This window comes from Ambystoma mexicanum, chromosome 2p, assembly GCF_040938575.1.
Source record: "Ambystoma mexicanum isolate Mex_15411 chromosome 2p, UKY_AmexF1_1, whole genome shotgun sequence".
Lineage (NCBI taxonomy): Eukaryota > Metazoa > Chordata > Amphibia > Caudata > Ambystomatidae > Ambystoma > Ambystoma mexicanum.
The window spans coordinates 1,436,683,549-1,436,701,995 of record NC_090923.1 but is presented as its reverse complement, the minus strand read 5'-3'; positions in this window follow the sequence as shown (position 1 = coordinate 1,436,701,995).

The window sequence follows — 18,447 nt, the reverse complement described above, 5'->3', positions numbered from 1 at the left end:
AGGCAGGGAGGATGTCCCAGAGGGAGGCACCTGCAGAGGTTGGAGATCTACCCCCAAATCTCTGTTTGTGAAAGTGGCTCACCCGCAGAGAGTTGGAGGACGAGTGGAGGGCTCTAGAGGGAGAGTATTAAGGAAGAGAGTGTAGTAGATAGTGTGGGCCCTGGCCCCAGAAAGCCTTGTGTGTTATGCAGAGGGTCTTGAACTTGATGCTTGCAGCCATGGGTAGTCAGTGGAGGGAATTTTAGCGCCGGAGAGATGCGGCCCATGGGCTTGAGGCCAAGGATAAGTCTTGCAGTTCTGTTCTGGATGAGTTGAAGAAGACAGAGTAGCAGTAGAAAGATTGAGAAAGAGTTGCAATAGTCCAACCTCTGAGGAAAGTGAGAAAAGATAGAATACCTCTGAGGAGGTGCAGCTGGTAGTGGGACATTTTGGAGATGTCAGAGATGTGAGAAGAGAAGGAGAGAGTGGAGTCGAAGATGACCCCTAGATTGTATTGCCTCATTGGTAGGTGAAGGGCCAAGGGAGGCCGGCCAGTGTTAGACTGGGAAAGCGAGAGCAAGGGTCCCAATGAGTATGATCTGTCTTACTGGCATTCAGGCAGAGATCATTAGCAGCACACCAAGTCTGAATTGCAGATGGACAGTCAGGGATGAGCAAGGAGGAGGCTGAGGGAAGCCTGAAAGATCTGCGTGTCATCCACATAACATTGAAAGTTAGAGGTAAAGGTAGCAATCCTATGGGCCAAGGTGGCCATGTAGATATTGAAGAACCAGGCGGATAGGTTAGATCCCTGGGGACACCACAACTAGATTGAGTGATAGAGGAGAGAAAGGCCGCACCTGGGAGGAGTGGTCAGAGAAAGGAGGCGTGCCACGGCAGGACCTGATCTGTGATGCCCAGAGTATCACAGTCATGTGATCAGGATGTTGTGGTTTACAATAATTGAAAGCACAAGAGAGGTCAATAAGAATGAGGACAGAGGGAGAGTTGGAGTCTACACGGGTGTTCATATGAGCAGTTTCCGTGCCTCTGGATGCTGTAAAGCCAGACTGATGGTCATGGAGACAACCAACAGATTCAGTGAGGAGGATAAATTGAGTGATAGGCAGCTTCTCCAAGAGTTTTCCCAGGAAAGGGGTGATGGAGATCTGGCAACAGTTTACGAGAACTTCCTGACCTTCGTGTTTCTCGCGTGCAACAATAAGCGCTACCAATTTTGCTCCCTGTGCTGAAAAATGGGACGGTAGTCTTGCACTCGCCACTAACTCAAATTCACCATTTAGTCTGTGTCTTTGTAATGCTTACCTTGTCTCCACAGGAGCGTAATGATCCAAAGGCCCTGTTGATCTGCTATACTGGTTTTTTTAGGGTTTTCCCCTTGTCATAAAAAGAGAGATAGCAAGAAAGAGGGAACTGTAATTAATATGAATTGTAGATTCTACTAGGGCTCTCCCCTGCCTTCCACCCTGAAATGGCTTCCCCTTTTACTTCTAAGGCCCACACTCTCCTCACCTGTGTTTTGTGGTTTGGGAGCTCACTATCCTGCACTCACGCAGGACCCATAGATGTAGAGGTTCAGAAGACAATGATGCTGGTTAAACTGGTAAACATCTGAAGGTAAGTGTCTTAATATTTGATAGAAGTATTTTGTCAGAAAAAGGAGGCTGGTGTCTCTGAGAAAAAACGTTCTAAGGTTGGAGAGATCTCTCCTGCTGACTTTAATAATTCTCTTTTCCTTTTGCAGGTTTTCTGAAGAAAGAGCTTTCACTGAAGAACTCGGGCGTTATCGAGGAAAAAACATGAAACTTTTTTTGAGGTAAGTTGGTGCGCTTGCGATAGTGAAAGAGCCCGAAAACGGAGTGCCTTTGGTACCAAGCTATGGGTTTTCTATTGTGGTAAGTAAGCATGCATATTAGGGAAAGGTGCGCTGCACAGCGTGAGTTAGTTTTGAAACTAAAGCTTTCTTCTTTGAAGCTCAGCGTTGGAATGTGAGGAAAAAAACTTGTAGGAGCTTCAGGTACGTATGCGCATATAGTTATTTTCCTTCACCTTTATTCTGTAATGTTCCTTATTTAACTATGGTACCTTTGTCTTGAAAATCTCGGAATGATGCTGCGGCTCCGGGTGAAGACTGTTGACTGAACTGCGAACTACGAAGGAAGAAATCATCTGTCGGAGGACTATGACTTGAAACTTTGGTCAGGTAATACTAGTCTGTGGTCTGTAGATATTCTGTGAGCGATTCAAGTTATTAAAATGACTTTTCTTTTATTCTGCAGGTTCTGTGAGTTGAGCGAAGCGCGCCTTACTGCGGAGTCGGGGCTTATATTGCAATCAATGCCCAATGGCTGGTTCTCTATGATAACTTAACAGTGACCCACTGGGCGGCCATTTTAGGGGTATTAGGACACTATTGAGTTTCTATGGAAGTCCATGGTTAACTTGATACTGTGGACTGTGAGAATGCCATGTTTGCCATGCTAAAACCCATCTAGAGCCTACAGATCTGTACAAAGAATCCTGCCTGGCCCGGACTACTGAACCTAAACCTAAACCAGAAACCCTGCAAGTGATCATAACAGTCTTACATCTGCGGATCCTGAAAGCCTCTCCCCACTAGTTTGGTCAATTTTCTAAGAACCATCTATAAAGAGAATCTCCCCTACTGCTAGAGCATTTTCTTTCACACAGGGTATATCATAAAATTCAACATAATTAAAGCAGTTATGTACATGATCACCTTCTTCTACAGGTTGAGCTACAAACGTGGTTGGGTTCACTATTTTACACCTCACAGTTTGAATCGCTGGATTAGAAATAATCACTTCGTAAGCAGATGCTCTTTGTGACGTCAATGTACCTTTGGGTGTCTCTAAAATAGCAAATAAGGCGTGCTCCACGTATAGTCATGGCACAGCCCATGGTAATACTTGTGGACTTCTCAATTGCAAATGCGGGAGCAGCTAAAGATTGTTCACATGGAAAATGTCCTTCCATAACTGTGTCTAAATCCCACTGTAATACGCCAAACGCTTATACCATAGGGTTGTTCTTTGTCTGACTACTGCTGTCATTACTGACCCATTGGTGTGTGAGAACAAATAAAATTGTTCGCTATAATTGGGAATTCCTAAAACTGCAGCTGTATAGATTGCTCTTTTTATTTCCTCAAATCATTCCTCCGTTTCTTCAGTCCATTCTATCTTTTCCTTACCAACATGTGCTTTCTTAAGTGCTAGCTGTTAGGCAGAAACCTGTGCAGTTCCCTCTGGGACCACTGCAAAAGATTTAGGACTACAGGTGTTTGGCAGTAAACCCACTTGGTAGCAGTCTGTACCACACAGATTCACTTGGTAGCTGTGGCTGAGCAGTCAGACTTCCCTCAAGAAGAGTTAGGCAGTATACAGAGTATTCACAATAGGTCAAGAGAACACAATGGAACAAGTAAACACTGACCAGGGCTTGGTGTAAAAGAGATATAATTATTTATTTAAAACCACATCTAGAAAAACACACAGGCACTAATAGTAAGCAATTCAAAAACACGGTCACTAAAAGATATACACTCCCTTAAAAGAATATTAGACGAGTCTTAAGTAAAGCCCCACTTATTTTCAGACAGCGGTGAGCGCTTAACGTAGATGGCACTCTAATAATTCGTTTTTAAAAAGGGAGAGAAAAGCAGAGAATAAATTGAAACAGATCCCAACACTTTTTCACGAACATAACAAGAGAGGAAGGCAAAGCAACACCGTGAATTCAGAGTCAGTAAGCCGGATCCTGCTTTAAGAGGATCAGAACGAAATGTGTCCAAGGTCACACGGTTGCAGTGTACAAAGTCTTGTAATGGTTCAAAAAGGAGTTGGACCAAAGAAAGGGACCAGTTAGAAGGTCAAGGTGGCCAGCCCAGTCCAGAAGGTTAAGAGGTTATTATTACCTTGTAGCAATCTTTAGAAAGGGAGGCCTGGCGGACACGGTACCTAAACTGGTGAGAATACTCCAGCGGGGGCAGTTGTTCCTGGCAGCGGATGCAAGTCGGTACTTCGTCCGGGGGAAGAGAGGATCTCGTCGGGGAGGAAGACAGGAGTCCGTTGCACTGCCAGGGAAGAAACCAGCCACGGCGTTTCTCAGGTACAAGGAGCAGTCCGTTGATTCGCGGTCCAGTGGTAAGTGGCTATCCGGCTGCCGGGGTGCTTGGCACGGGCAATTCAACCACAGACCAGTCTGGGGTGCAAAGAGAAGAAGGTAGACTGGTTGTGCCCACCAGTCAGGGGAAGAAGCCTCTCCAGCCGGGAGATCTTCATTGTCGTCGGGAAGTGGTGAGTCGATTCCGCAGGGCTCCACCGGTGGTGTCGTCGTGATAGGTCGGCTCAGCTTCTCCCTCGTCGGATTCTCAGGTCCTGTGGCGACTTCTGAAGTTCCAGTCCCCAAAGCCCTGCTTTTATGCAGCATACTCCCATTCACTCAGCCTAGCTGTCAATCAAACATGCTAAGTGGTGAGCCGGCCGGCTCACCACTTGGGCCAATCACACAAGAGTGCGACTTGAGTTACCAAGGTAACTCAGTTCAGGGTGCCTAAACCCCCTCCCACACCCCCTGTGGTACCCAGACAGAGTGGCACCACTTTTGGAGGCTTCTGTGGAGAAGTCCGCCAAAAAGTGGAACAAAGGGCTCGACTTGGGTTGGAGTCACAGAAGAGAACACAAACGCCATTTTTTTTTTTAAACTTTTATTTTTGAAGGCAGAGGTGAACAGCTTACACAGACATCAGAGTAGCCAGGATTAGCAAAATACATATTCCAACTGACAATAGTGGTGCATAAAAACAGTAATACAATAGAAGTCATGGATGTGGAATCACAGAAACGCCTAGGGCTGAGGCACATTACACAGATGCTTGGGAAGAATTGTCTCCAGAGGAAGATGCGTCTAGGCTATTAAGATAGCTGTTGAAGGGGGTCCAGATGTTTTTAGGCCGGGAGTGGGCTGGGAGGGTAGAGAGGTACTCCTCCTCACAGTTCTGAGACCATGTCAATAAGTTCAGCCATTTCTGGAATGTAGGTGTGGAGGAGGACTTCCAGTTCTGCAACACACACTTCTTGGCAATTATAAGGCTGACATTCAAAAACTTAGTGGCATCTCTGGGTACCTCAGTCCCCCACACCCCAAACAGCACCCCCAGGGGTTGGGGCCGACGACTATGTCACATATTACTGACATAGTTTTCAGGATCTCGTCCCAGAATGCCACCAGCCTCGGGCAGGACCAGAACATGTGCAGATGGCCCACGTCCTCTGCCCTGCAGCGGGGACAAAGCCTTGGGTCGGAGTGAGCGAACCTGGAGATCCTGCGTGGAGTGTAATATAACCTGTTCAACAGTTTGTATTGAATGGTACAGTAGCGGAAGTTCAGGGAAACTTTATTAGTGTGGGTGCACATTTTCGTCCAAAGTTGGTCGGTGAGTTCCAATTCTAGTTCGGACGCCCAGTCGTCCCGGGCCCCAAGGGGCTGCGGTGGAGAAGAGGCTAGGAGGAGTTTATACAATGAGGATACCACCCCGCGGGCCCCACCAGAGTTGGCGATGTAGGAGATTCCAGGGGAGTCCGGGGGTTCAGCGGGAAACCCAGGCCAGGCATCGCGGAAGGCAGCGCGGAGCCTATAAAACTGTAGGAGCTCCAACGGTGATCCCGAGTAGCCAGGCCTCCATGTGTGCGGTGTGATGAATTGCCCTTCCGGGTAGAACTCAGTCAAGGCCATGTATCCCAGGGACTGCCAGTGTCGTGCCAGGGCCGTGTCATTTGTGGGTTCCAGCCCGGGGAAGTGCCAGGCGGGGAGCCATTTGTAGTACAGGCGTTCCTCGGCGCCAGTGGCGAATATCCGCCCCCAGGCCTGCACAGTGGTCCGAACCGGGTCAATAGGTGAGTCCGGTTCGTATTGACGGTGTAATATTAAGGACATTATGTTGGTATTAGATGCCGCGAGGGCCTCCAACTTCACATGAGGGTGTGGGGGGGGTACCGGGGTACCAGTAGGAGGCAAATTGTGCCTGCGCTGCGATCCAGTACCGCAGCATATCGGGGGCGGTGAAACCACCTTTGTCGTAGGGAAGTGACATAGCGAGCCATTTTTTGCGCACCGCCCCCGAGTGCCACAGGAACTGAGCGCACAGTTTATGGAGGTCTGCAAAATATTTCTTACCAGGCCAGATAGGTACATTCGTGAATATATACAGTAGCTTAGTGAGTAATATTTTTACCAATGAGAGTCTTCCCGCTAGGGACAGCGGTAGAGGGCGCCAGCGCGTTATTTTAGATTCAGCCTGTTCTACAGCAGCCAAGTAGTTGTCAGCCAGGAGAGTGTCTTTGGTCATGGACACCTGGATTCCCAAGTATTTGATCCCGTTAGGGGACCACCGAAGAGGATACTCGGTATTGGGGCATACTGTGGAGCGCGTGATGGGGAAGAGTTCAGATTTGGCATAATTGTGAAGCCGGAATATGTGCCGATGCGGGTGATGTCTCGCAGGATAGGGTCTAGGTGAATATCGGGGTCTCTGACGAACAGCACATCGTCCGCCTAGAGTGAGATTATTTCGGGGTCCCCCTGTAACCGTATCCCTTTACGTAATTGATGTTCCCTGACATAGTCCGCCATAGGCTCGATAGCCAGGGCGAACAGGATCGGGGAGAACGGGCAACCCTGACGGGTGCCTCTGAATAGAGGGAACAGATCGGAGGTTAGGGAGTTGACACGGACCCTGGCGACCGGGGAGGTGTACAGTAGCTTAATATAAGCGATCATCCTCGGCCCGATGCCCATGGTCTCGAGGACCATCCACATATACTTCCAAGCCACCATATCGAAGGCCTTCTGGGCGTCCAAGGTGACCGCGATCGCACTCACCCCCTGGTCAATTCGTGCCATGACATTGAGAAGCCGTCTAATGTTGTGAGAGGTAGATCTCCCGGGTACAAAGCCAGACTGGTCGTCATGTACCATATAGGACATGATAGGCAGGAAGCGGTTAGCGATCACCTTAGCGAACATTTTTGTATCCAAGTTCATCAATGAGAGGGGCCGGTAGGAACCGCACTCATTGCTAGGCTTATCGGGCTTGAGCAGGACCGTGATGACGGCCTCACGGAGTGTCGGGGGGAGTGACTCATTCCATACCTCGAGCAGTTTGGGGGCCAATATTGCCACGTGTTCCTGATAAAATTCGGCTGTTAACCCATCGGGACCTGGGGCCTTTCTTTTAGGAAGACCAGATATCGCCTTGACTATTTCATTCAGAGTGATAGGGGAGTCCAATTGGTCTCTTGTGTCGTGGGAGACTATGGTGGTGGGTATCTGATCCAGGAGCTCGCGCATCTGGGAGTCTCCATGTTCAGTGGGCTGGGAGTATAATTCCGAGTAGAAGCCTGTGAAGACTTCAAGGATCTGTTGGTCGGACCACTGTATAACTCCCAAACTGTCCTTGACACAGGTTATTTGGGCTTGGCCCCATTCCCCCCTCGCCAGTGCGGCTAGCGTTTTGCCGGGTATGTCCCCCTCACCGTATTTACGTGCCACCTGTGGCCGGCTAAAGTACTGTACCTCCCTAGTAGCCTGTTCATTAAAGGTTTTGAGCTCCTCACTGATCTGGGAGAGGACACTAGGGTCGACCGAGGCCGGGTGGGCACGTTCCAGGTCACACAGTTTAGCTTCGGAGCGGGATAGGACGGCTCTTATGGATTTAAGGACTCCCGACTCTCTAGAGATGGACGCCCCCCTGATAAAGGCTTTGAAAGCGTCCCAGCAGTCCCCGGCAGAAGTGGAATGGGGCAAATTGTGTTCGAAATAGGTCTGAATGTCGGCGAGGATGTCTGCCTTGAATACTATGTCCCGCAGAGCGGATGATTTAAATCGCCATGTGTTAATAGTGGGGGCGGGTGTCCCCAGGTCCAGGGTTAGTAAGATCGGGGAGTGGTCAGACAGTGTGCGCGCAAGTATCCGCGCTTCCACTACCCTGCCCACCATAGGGCCGGACAAAAGAAACATGTCGATCCTGGAGGAGCTGTCATGAACTGACGAATAGTACGTAAACTCGCGTGCTTGTGGGTGTAGGGCCCTCCATGCGTCATGTATGTCAAGTGTCGCGCTGTGGGATAACAATCTACGCGCCGCACCAGACAGGGGTCTAGGGGCTGTACCAGTCCTGTCCATTGCGGTATCTAATATGAAGTTCATGTCCCCTCCCCAGACGATCTGCACTCCGACATATCCCAGTAATATTGCTACCACTTGGTCGATAAATTCAGGAGAATCGACATTGGAGCCGTAGGTATTCACCAGCAAATAATCCCTGTTGGCTATGGCACAATGTAATATGACGTACCTCCCTTCAGAATCTATGTAGCTCTTGTGGAGGACAAACTTAAGTGATTTATGGAACATGGTGACCACCCCTCTAGCCCGCGTGGAGTATGAAGTGAAATATCTATGTGGGCCCCATGACGGAGCAATACTATTGGCCAGGGGGCTCGTTGAGTGCGTCTCCTGCAGCAGCAGTATTTTACTCCCATGTCTGTTGGCATACGCCATGATTTTACGAGCCTTGGTGTAGTTGCTTAGGCCCTGCACATTCCAAGATAACGCCGTTACCGGCATGTCAGTGATTCAAGTAGTATCCCACCACGGTTGTTGTATAGTGAATCCTGGGCGGAAGCCGCCCACACAGGGGCCTCTCGATGCATTGTGGACCGCCAAATCACCTCTGCCATTTTTCCCATAACATAAAACAAACCCATTCGACCACCCCCCTGCTCCACCCCACCCACCCTCACTGCCCACCCACAACTCGCAGTGTGACCCCCCCTCCCAACATGAATGCCAACATTTCTCCAGGCCCAGGTGGCTTCAGATAAGTCAATGCCACCATTACGCCGTGGGTCGGCAGGCAGCACCCAACGTGGGTGTGCCCCCTCCACGATCCAAACTGGGCCCATCAGTAGTGGCAACCAAACAAAACTAAACAGAATCATTGCAAATGCAGCGAGGTGCGCTGTTGCCGTGTGGTCGGCTTCTTGGACATCAGAGACGGACAGCAGATGCTGTCTACAGTAGGTTTCTGCAGTGTGCGGATCCAGTTCTTGGCCCCCCGGGGCAAGCATAAGCACATGAGGACAAGGATGAGGATGTAGGAGAGTTTAATGCAAGAGGTGGTCCTGCGCATCAAGAAGAATGGGTTACACCCAGTCCGGAGCATGGTCGGCAGCCATTCGCTTGCTACAGGGAGATATCAGTATTGGGTAAAAAGCAACATTACCATGGTCGCGTTGTGAATCTAGGATCATCAGATAGTGTGGGCATCTTCGAGAGAGGTGATCTGGTGCTACATGGCGTCGGCGGGCTCGTCCCTTGGATTGTGTAGTGGTATTTCTGACTCGATGAATTTCACCGCCTCATCAGGGACCGTGAAGAAGTAGAGTTTTCCGTTGTGGGTAAGTTTAAGTCGAGCCGGGAATAGGATGGCATATGGGACATTGCGCTCCCTGAGCAGTTTTTTAACGCCAAGGAATTGGCGTCTCTCCTGTTGAACCGCGACTGAGAAGTCGGGAAAGATCCTGATGGTGTTGGCTTCTAAGCGCAAGTCCCCTTTCTCCCGTGCCAGGCGGAGGATGAGGTCTTTGTCACGGTAGTTTAGAATTCTGGCGATGATGGGTCTCGGGATGTCACCCGGCTTGGGACGAGGGGATAAAGCAGGGTGGGCGCATTCGACTGTGAAATACGGTGACAGAGCTGGATTGCCCAGGAGATCTTTAAGTAGGCTCTCGACAGCATCCTCCATGCGCCCCTTGAGTGCGTTCTCGGGAACGCCGATAATGCGTAGATTATTTCTGCGGGAGCAGGATTCCAAATCGTCGCACTTAGCTTTTACTACTTTCATGTCTCGTGACAGGGATGCAACAGTGGACTGCAATGTGCGTACTTCATCCTCATTTGTGGAGATCCTGCTTTCAGCCTCTGTAATTCTGGTCCCGGCTTGATCAACACGTGTCTTAAGCGATGCAACGTTGGCCTTTATGTCATCTAGTTTCTCGTGGAAGGAGGCGAAGTTTTTAGCCATCGATTCCATGAGAGTGGTGAGGTCAGGCCCCGATGTTCCAGGGTGGGCCTCTGCCCCAGGTTCTTCCTGCAGGGTTGGCGGTGAGCATGACCCAGTTCTCGAGACGGCCATTGCAAATTTATCCATGGCTCCCCCCTTGGCGCACCCCCTCTGTTTATTCGGCATGCTGGAATGTGGTTAAATGTCAGAGTGATCCGTGGGAAGCGCACTTGGGGAGAATAGATGGTGACGGCCACAGGGTTCCAGTTAGCCCCCGGCTAATGGTGTCAAGCCTGCCGGGCCCCTGCTGGTGTAGGGGCAGATGACACTGGTAACTCTGGGTGAGGTGGATGGCAGTTCCTGGTGCTAGCGTGCAGAGGCCGCCCGTAGAGCAGGCCCGGTACCTGTGTGGCCCCCAGCAGAGGCAGGCTCCAGGTGGTGTCCAGGCGAAGCCAGAAGAGGGTAAGGGGCAATGGTTCACACCCGCTCTCAAGGAAAGGCAGCCAGAAGTACGGGATGAATAGGGTGGGGGGGGGGCCTATGTCCAGGCCACGTAGTTTTCCCCCAGGCGGTGCAGGTGTGCACTGGCCTTCAGAACAGCCAGGCAGCACAAAAGCAGGGGCCCAGGGCAGTTCAAGGGCACGGTGCGTGTGAGCGCCCCCTCCCAGGCTGTGGAGCGGCCCGTAGCCTCATCAGTGCGGCGGCGGCCGCGTGCGCAATGTGTCCCCGCCCCCGCGCTCCTCACCTGGGATCAGTTGGAGCCTGGGTCTCAGCCCAGCGCCCGTGTGGTGCGTGTGTTCGCCCGAGCCCCGGCTCACGGGGATCGCCCGAGGCACATGTCTGTCCTGGGGCTCCGGCTTCAGCGGGGTGGGAGGGGGCGGGAGGGAGCTAGAGCGGCCGCGCTCCAGCGTCGGGCCAGCCGCACACCCCAGCGGCGCCGCCCGCGACAGCCCGCAGATGTGCGCGAGCCCACACGGCTATGGGCTATAGAAATGTAGCGAGGTCCCGCAAGTCTGCACGCCGCGGCGGCCAGGCACGTCCCGGTGAGGCCACTCGCGGTCAGGCGGCCTCAGGACGAGGCTCCGTAGTTAGGGTCCCAGTGGGCAGATCTAGTCGAAACTTGCAGGGATGAGGCAGAGGACGCTCCCCAACAGCACCAGTCGATGGTGACCCGCAAAGTTGCTGTGTTGCGCAGATGTTGGCGGATTACTGCCGAGCCACACGGAGCTGATCAGCTAGGCAGCCATCTTGGGCTGCTCAACAGCGCCACCCCCACAAACGCCATTTTAGAATCAAGTCCTGCCAAAAAATACCAACCGGCGAATTAATATTAATTAAATAAACCGGCGGTATGTTCGAGGCTATGAAAATTAAATCATTAAAGTTGGTAGCCTCGAACAATGGGAAAATCCCATAGGGAAATATTTGCGGTCGAATATAAAAAGTAGTTTCCACTGCCACCAGCCAAAACTCGATCAGGGGGGACGGAGACGTGCCCCCTCGACTAACAGACCCCGGGGCAATTGAATTGCCCCGACCAGTACGTCCACAATATGATGGTTTGTACTGGTTTCTGTTAATATTTTGGGACTAGTAACGCCAATGGTGACTTTACATGCCCTGGGAGACAGTAGTCAGTCCCAGGGTATGGAGTCTATGGTGGGGGGGTCACTATGACATCCCTGTGTTACTGCACGGAGGGTGCTGTGTAACACACATAGTAAAAACACATGAGACCCTATGGAGTAAAGGACCCCATAGCCCACAAAACACATTAACAGTCAAAGGAACACCATAAATCATGTCCAAGAGTGGGAGAAAAAGAGTCTCACTCTTGGCAGGAGAAAAAAACAAACTCCAGAAATCCAGCAAAGCTGCTGGGGGACTCACTAGGTTAGGAAATTCAGCCTAAAGAGAGAATTCTCCCTAACACTAGCAAATGCGGTTTTGTGTATGCACTGCAATCCAACACCCAGACCCTGCAATAATTGCATAAGCCCAGGAATTGCTGCATTTGCCTCACTGTATGTGGCTTTGGCGTTTTCATGATAGCCTTGGCTCTTTCAGGTGTCACTTTCTTTCCTTCATGTGAAATTAACTGACCTATGTACAACATTTCTTATTGGCAATACTGTAATTTCTCCTCGTTTAGCTTGTATCCCTTGTCTGCCAATATAGTCCTCAACTGTACAGTCTTGTCTACATTCATCCTCTGTTTCACTGCAGATTAATATGTCATCCACAAACTGAATTACAGCACTCGAGTTCAATGTTGCTTAAATCCATCTGTAGGACCCTTTTGAAGATTGATGTGGACTCACAGTACCCTTTAGGTAAATGAGTATGTTATAGTCTCTTTTGTCTGAACGTAAAGAAAGTAAGGTCTTGTGAGTCATTGTGCAACAGGATCAAGAAAAATGCATTCTTTAAATCGTTCATCGTGAAGTACTTAGCTTCAACTGGGATGCTACATAATAGGATTTCAAACTAATGGAAATTCTGCTTCTATAATCAGATTAAGAGGGTGCAAGTCCTGGAAAAATCTCCACAACCCCCTTTTGATTATTTTATCGGATACACAGCAGTATTGCACAGGGATTCCGATGGAACTAGGATTCATCAATGCTGAAATAGTTTTAAATATGTCTTCATCAGCTTCTCGAGACATAGGGTACTGTTTTGCTCTGGTTAAAATTGCTCCTGGCTTGAGTTTTATTTTAACCTCTCCTGTTCTCGTTAATAGGCCAACATCATGGGCCCGTAGTCCAAACGACACTTGGTATCTTTTCTAGGTCTTCCTGAAAGAACGCTGGTTGTTGCTGCATTAGTGCTATTCGTTGTGGGACTTCCCTTTTCTCCGTTTTTATCCAATATGTAATGCTTATAAAAAACACTACCTCATCATCTATACTTTCATCTGTGAACTTATCTTCATCTGTTATGTCAGTCAATCTGTATCCCTCTTCAAGATCTATCACTGTTCTCCGTTATCTACTCATTCGAACATTGCTATATCTACTTGTACTGTAGCTGCTTCCAATTCTATAGGAATAGTCTGCCCTTCTTCCTCATACATGTGGTTTAAATAAGATGCATCAGTTATCCTCACAATCTTCCCTACTAATGCAGGTAGCCATGGTAATAAATTGCTCACCCCATACATGAAGACCTCCGGATCTACCATGACTCCTCATAGAGCCACTTGTGCTGTAAATGCCAGTATAAACTCTCCTACAGTTAAATAGTGTATTCCCGGAGTGGAGGACACTATTCCTTGATCGGTGAATGAAATCGTCATGTTAAGTTTCGTCAATTAAATCTCTACCCAGAATGTAAACAAGCGTTTGTCGCGAATATGACACGGGGACAGACATGTCACCTTCCCCTATAGAAACAGGTAACTTGTCCGTAAAAATAACTAAATTTGTAGCTCCAGAGAACCCTTGAGCATTCATGCCAATACCTGACATTGGGTACTTTCCCTCCCTGATGCAAGAGCGAGTCGCCCTAGTGTCTACAAGAAAAGAAAAAGATTTGCCTCCGATCATCAGATCGACCCTCTTGGGAGTCCAGTGTTAATGATAGTACTGAACACATGGAGTCACCCTGTGAGCTGTTCTATTTAGGGTACAAATGCATCCCTGTCCCTATGAAAGGATTCCCTCCTACCGCAGTGACACCCCCTATTCTAGGTGTCAGTATTTGCCCTGCAGTCACATTCTGTTGTGTTTGCATATGTGTTTGTTGCGATAGCCCTTGCGGTGGGTGCATTTGCACTGAATCATGCTGCTCTGCCTGCTGTGTTTGTGGCACCCGTGTCTGAAAGGATCTGTGATCCTGCGCAAAGCCCTCTCCTGTTTATGTACTCTATGGCGGTGGATAAGCTGTCCCCCCTGTCCCCTTGAAGGTTGTCCATTTTGTTGTGTATTTCCTCTACATACACTCGCAATATGCCCGGTTATCCAACAATTCCAACACACTGGGGGTGGCCCTCTGGCAAACCCACCATTAAATCATCCCCGAGTATTCTGACTCCCACCCTGGGCATTTTGAAACATACCTTGGATGTTCTGAAATCCAGCTCCTCTAAATCCTCCACCTCTTCCTCGTGGCCAAAACCCATACCCACTTTGATCCACTGGTTGTATGTCATTTTTTTAAAACTTTCTTTATTGGCAAGGAACAGCAGCAGCCGGCACACAACACAGTGCATCAGCAATTGGTATTACACATTCAGGTTAAGCAGTACATTTGGGGGTTGTACACAGGGGTGCGGGTTAGCAGCCCGTTAGTCATTTCACAGTCGAGTTCGTAATTCAATCTATCCATCAGGTAGGGGAGAAGAGAGCAGTTCTATATCATCCTTACTGTTCAGGTAGCTACAAAAATCCATCCACACATTTTTCGGGCGAGAGTTCATGGGGAGGGAATTAATATAGCATTCCTCACATATTTGAGTCCACGTAAGGGCCTTCAAACACATTTCGAAGGAGGGGGGGGGGGGGTAGATCAGCGCTTCCAGCGCTGTAGTATACATTTTTTTGCAACCATGGCTCCAACATTCAGGAACTTAGACACTTTCTTTGCCCCAGCCCCCTCCCACACCCCGAATAGTATAGCAAGTGGATCAGGGCCAATATGAATCCCCACTATCTCTGAAAGGGCTTTGGTCACTGCTTCCCAAAACGGGGCCAGCGCACTAGAGGACCAAAACATGTGGGTATGGTCAGCCTCAGCACATCTGCATCTAGGGCAAGCGTGGAACTTGTTCTGTGTGAATTTCCCCACCCTGTGAGGTGTGTAATAAAGTCGATTGAGGAGCTTGTATTGCATGCATCTGAATCTGGAATTAAGGGAGACCTTGCGTGTGTGTGAGCACATTTTCCCCCCACATGACATCTGTGATTTCCAATCCCAGTTCATTGCCACATATGTCTCGCGGTTTCTGAGGTGCAACTGCCGACTTGGCGATCAGCATTTTGTACAGGGAGGACGTTATACCCCTACCATCGGCCAAGTTGGATATGTAGCAGATTTCGAGTGAGTCGGGGGGCTCATCAGGATAAGAGGGCCACATGGCTCGAACTGCCGCTCTAAGTCTAAAATATTATAACAGCTCCAGCGCCGAACCCGAGTGAATAGGGCGCCATGTCTGCGGGGTGATGAATTTGCCATCAGGGTATAGGTCAGATAGTGCCAGGTAACCCAGGTCCACCCAGTGTCGCATGAGGAGTTTGTAATGTGTGGGGGTAAGGCCTGGAAAGTGCCAGATGGGTAGCCACTTATAGTATGGATAATGCTCAGGGTGGGATTGCAGTAGTCGTATCCATGCCGTGATCGTGGTGGCGACAGGATCCGCTGGGGAATCGGTGTGGTATGTGTAATAGAGCATTAGGGACATGATATTTACCTCCTCACTTGTACGTTTCTCAAGTTTCACATGGGGGGGAGGATTGGGGTGTTTATACCAGTGTGTGGCATGCTGGGCTTGTGCAGCAATCCAATAGCGGGTGAGGTCAGGAGCATTGAAGCCCCCTCTCTCATAAGGAAGAGTCATGTGTAGCCACTTCTTGTGGACCGCACCGGAGTGCCATAGGAATTGGGCACATACAGAGTGCAAGTTCGTGAAGTACCGTTTCCCCGGCCACATCGGAACATTTGCAAAGATATAGAGAAGCTTGGGGACTACTATCATTTTGATTAGGGGCAGCTTACCCGATAAGCAGAGCGGAAGGTTACGCCACCTTGACCTCCACGAGTTGCGCAGTAGAAGTATAATTGTCGGCTAGTAGCGAGGATCGAAGTAGGGATACCTGAACCCCGAGATATCTAATGCCCTCTGGGGACCAGCGGAGAGGGAATTCACATGTCGGTTGGTGGGTTGCAGTAGTGAGTGGGAATATCTTGGATTTAGAGTAATTTATGGTAAAGCCCGAGATTGTGCCAATCTTTGTTATATCGCGGATGATTGGGTCTAAGTGTACAGAGGGGTCCCTGATGTAGAGGAGTACGTCATGCGCATATAGTGATATTATTTCCGGTGTGTCGAGTAGTCGAATACCCTTGCGGGTGTGTTTATCTCTGACGCTGTCAGCCATGGGGTCAATAACTAGTGCAAATAGAATAGGAGAGAACGGGCAGCCCTGGCGTATGCCCCTATGGACCGAGAAGGGTGATGACGTTAGGGAGTTAACCAGAACTTTAGCCACAGGGTTTGTATACAGTAGTTTAATATAGGATAGCATACATGGGCCGATTCCCATTTTCCGCAGGACTGCCCACATATATTTCCAGGACGCCATATCAAATGCCTTTTGGGCATACAGGGTAACTGCAACCGCATTAGCTTTGGAATCGATTCTGTCCATGACATTTAAGAGCCGATGGATTTTAAGGGCTGTTGAGCGCCTAGGGACAAAACCGCATTGGTCTGGGTGGACTAGGTGTGACATTATGGGGCGCTATCTGTTCGCTATTACCATGGCGAATATTTTGGTATCTGTATTTATAAGCGGTAGGGGCCTATAGGATCCACAGTCATTCAGGGGTTTACCCGGCTTGGGGAGCACCGTAATTAGGGCTTCTCGCAGAGATAGGGGGAGGGTAGCCAAACAAAGCGATTCAGACCAGACTTCGTGTAATCTCGGGGCCAAGAGAGCAACATATTCCTGATCAAATTCTGAGGTGAGCCCATCCGGGCCAGGAGCCCTGCTCTTCGGGAGGCTGGAAATAGCCTCAGTAATCTCTTCGAGGGAGATTGGGGCGTCCAGTTGCTCTCTGGTGGCTCGGGAGATATAGGTCATGGGGATCTGGTCAAGGAGGAGGTCTATGTCGCGGGCAGTGTGCCCCCGCTGGGGGGCGTAGAGGGCCGCGTAGAATTCCACGGAGGTCTCCAGGATGTGTTTGTCTGACCAATGTTGGATGCCATTTACATCCTTAATGTTGTCAATGCGGGTTCTACCCCCCTCCACTTAGGCCAACCTGGCCAGGGTTCACCCCGGTCTGTCCCCCTCGCTGTACTTCCACGCCGCCCGGGGTCGGGCGTAGTATTGGACCTCTCTAAGGGCGTGGGATTCAAAGGTTTCAAGTTCCGATCTTATCTGTGCTAGGTTGGCTGGGGTAGGTGCGAATGTATATACCCAATGAGTTCTTTGAGTTTGGTTTCGGAACGTTGTAGGCTATTTTGTATGTCTTCGAGTACCCAGGATTCCCTGGAGATACACATACCTCTGATAAATACTTTGAATGCCTCCCAACGGGTCCCATGATGTTTGTTGCAGTCGAAAAAGGTGTTAATGTCGGAAAGTATCTCGGCCTTGAAAATGATGTCCTGCAGTGCCTCTGATTTGACGCGCCAGGCGGAGTGGATAAGCGGGCCAGGCCCCAATCTGATCCGCAACATCACTGCAGAGTGGTCTGAGAGTGTGCGTGCTAGTATCTATACATCTATAGTCCCTCCCATAAACTCAGTCGATATGAGGAGCAAGTCTATCCTAGAAGAACTATCGTGCACAGACGAGTAAAAAGTATAGTCCCTCGTGTTTGGGTAGAGTGCTCTCCACGCATCACACAGACCCAGCGTGTCCATGTGCATGCGTAAGCGGTTGGCAGTCCGGGACGCAGCCCGGCGAGTCATTATCTAGGATCAGGTTCATGCCCTCCCCCCCCCATATAATCAGAATGCTGATGTATTTCATGAGTAAGGCAGTTACTGCATCAAAGAATTCGGAAGTGTCGATGTTCGGGGCATATGTATTCACCAGTAGACACTCTGTATTGGCTAAGAGACAGTGTAGGATTACATATCTGCCTCCCGAGTCTATTTAGTTAGTACGCAGAAAGAATTCAACTGACTTGTGGACCAGGGTTAGCACTCCTCTAGATTGGGTGGAAAACTTTGTGTAGAACGTGCAAGGTGCCCAAGGACATGTGTTTCTTGGAGGAGGAGTATTTTAATACCATGTCTCTGGGCGTTTGTGGTTATCCTGCGGGCTTTTGTAAAGTTGCTTAACCCCCAGACGTTCCATGTCATTAGTTTAACAGTCATGGTATAGCATTATGGAACATCCCAACAATGGAATCCGTCCCCTTTCAGTGCCACCCATACCGCTACCACGCTGTCGCACCACAGCCGCCATTTTCCTGCCATTTTCAATGTTACAACCCCCAACTTTACCTCCCCCCGCCCTCACTGCCCTCCCACAACCAACAGTGTAGTGACACCCACCCAAGTAGCGGGCAATAGCGTGCCGGACCCAACTAGGCAACGCATGCTCACCTGCCCAATAGGGGCACAACTGATAACAGACCGCCATATTAGGCAATGCAGCTGCAGTGGGGGTCGCCGCTGCCGTGTACCC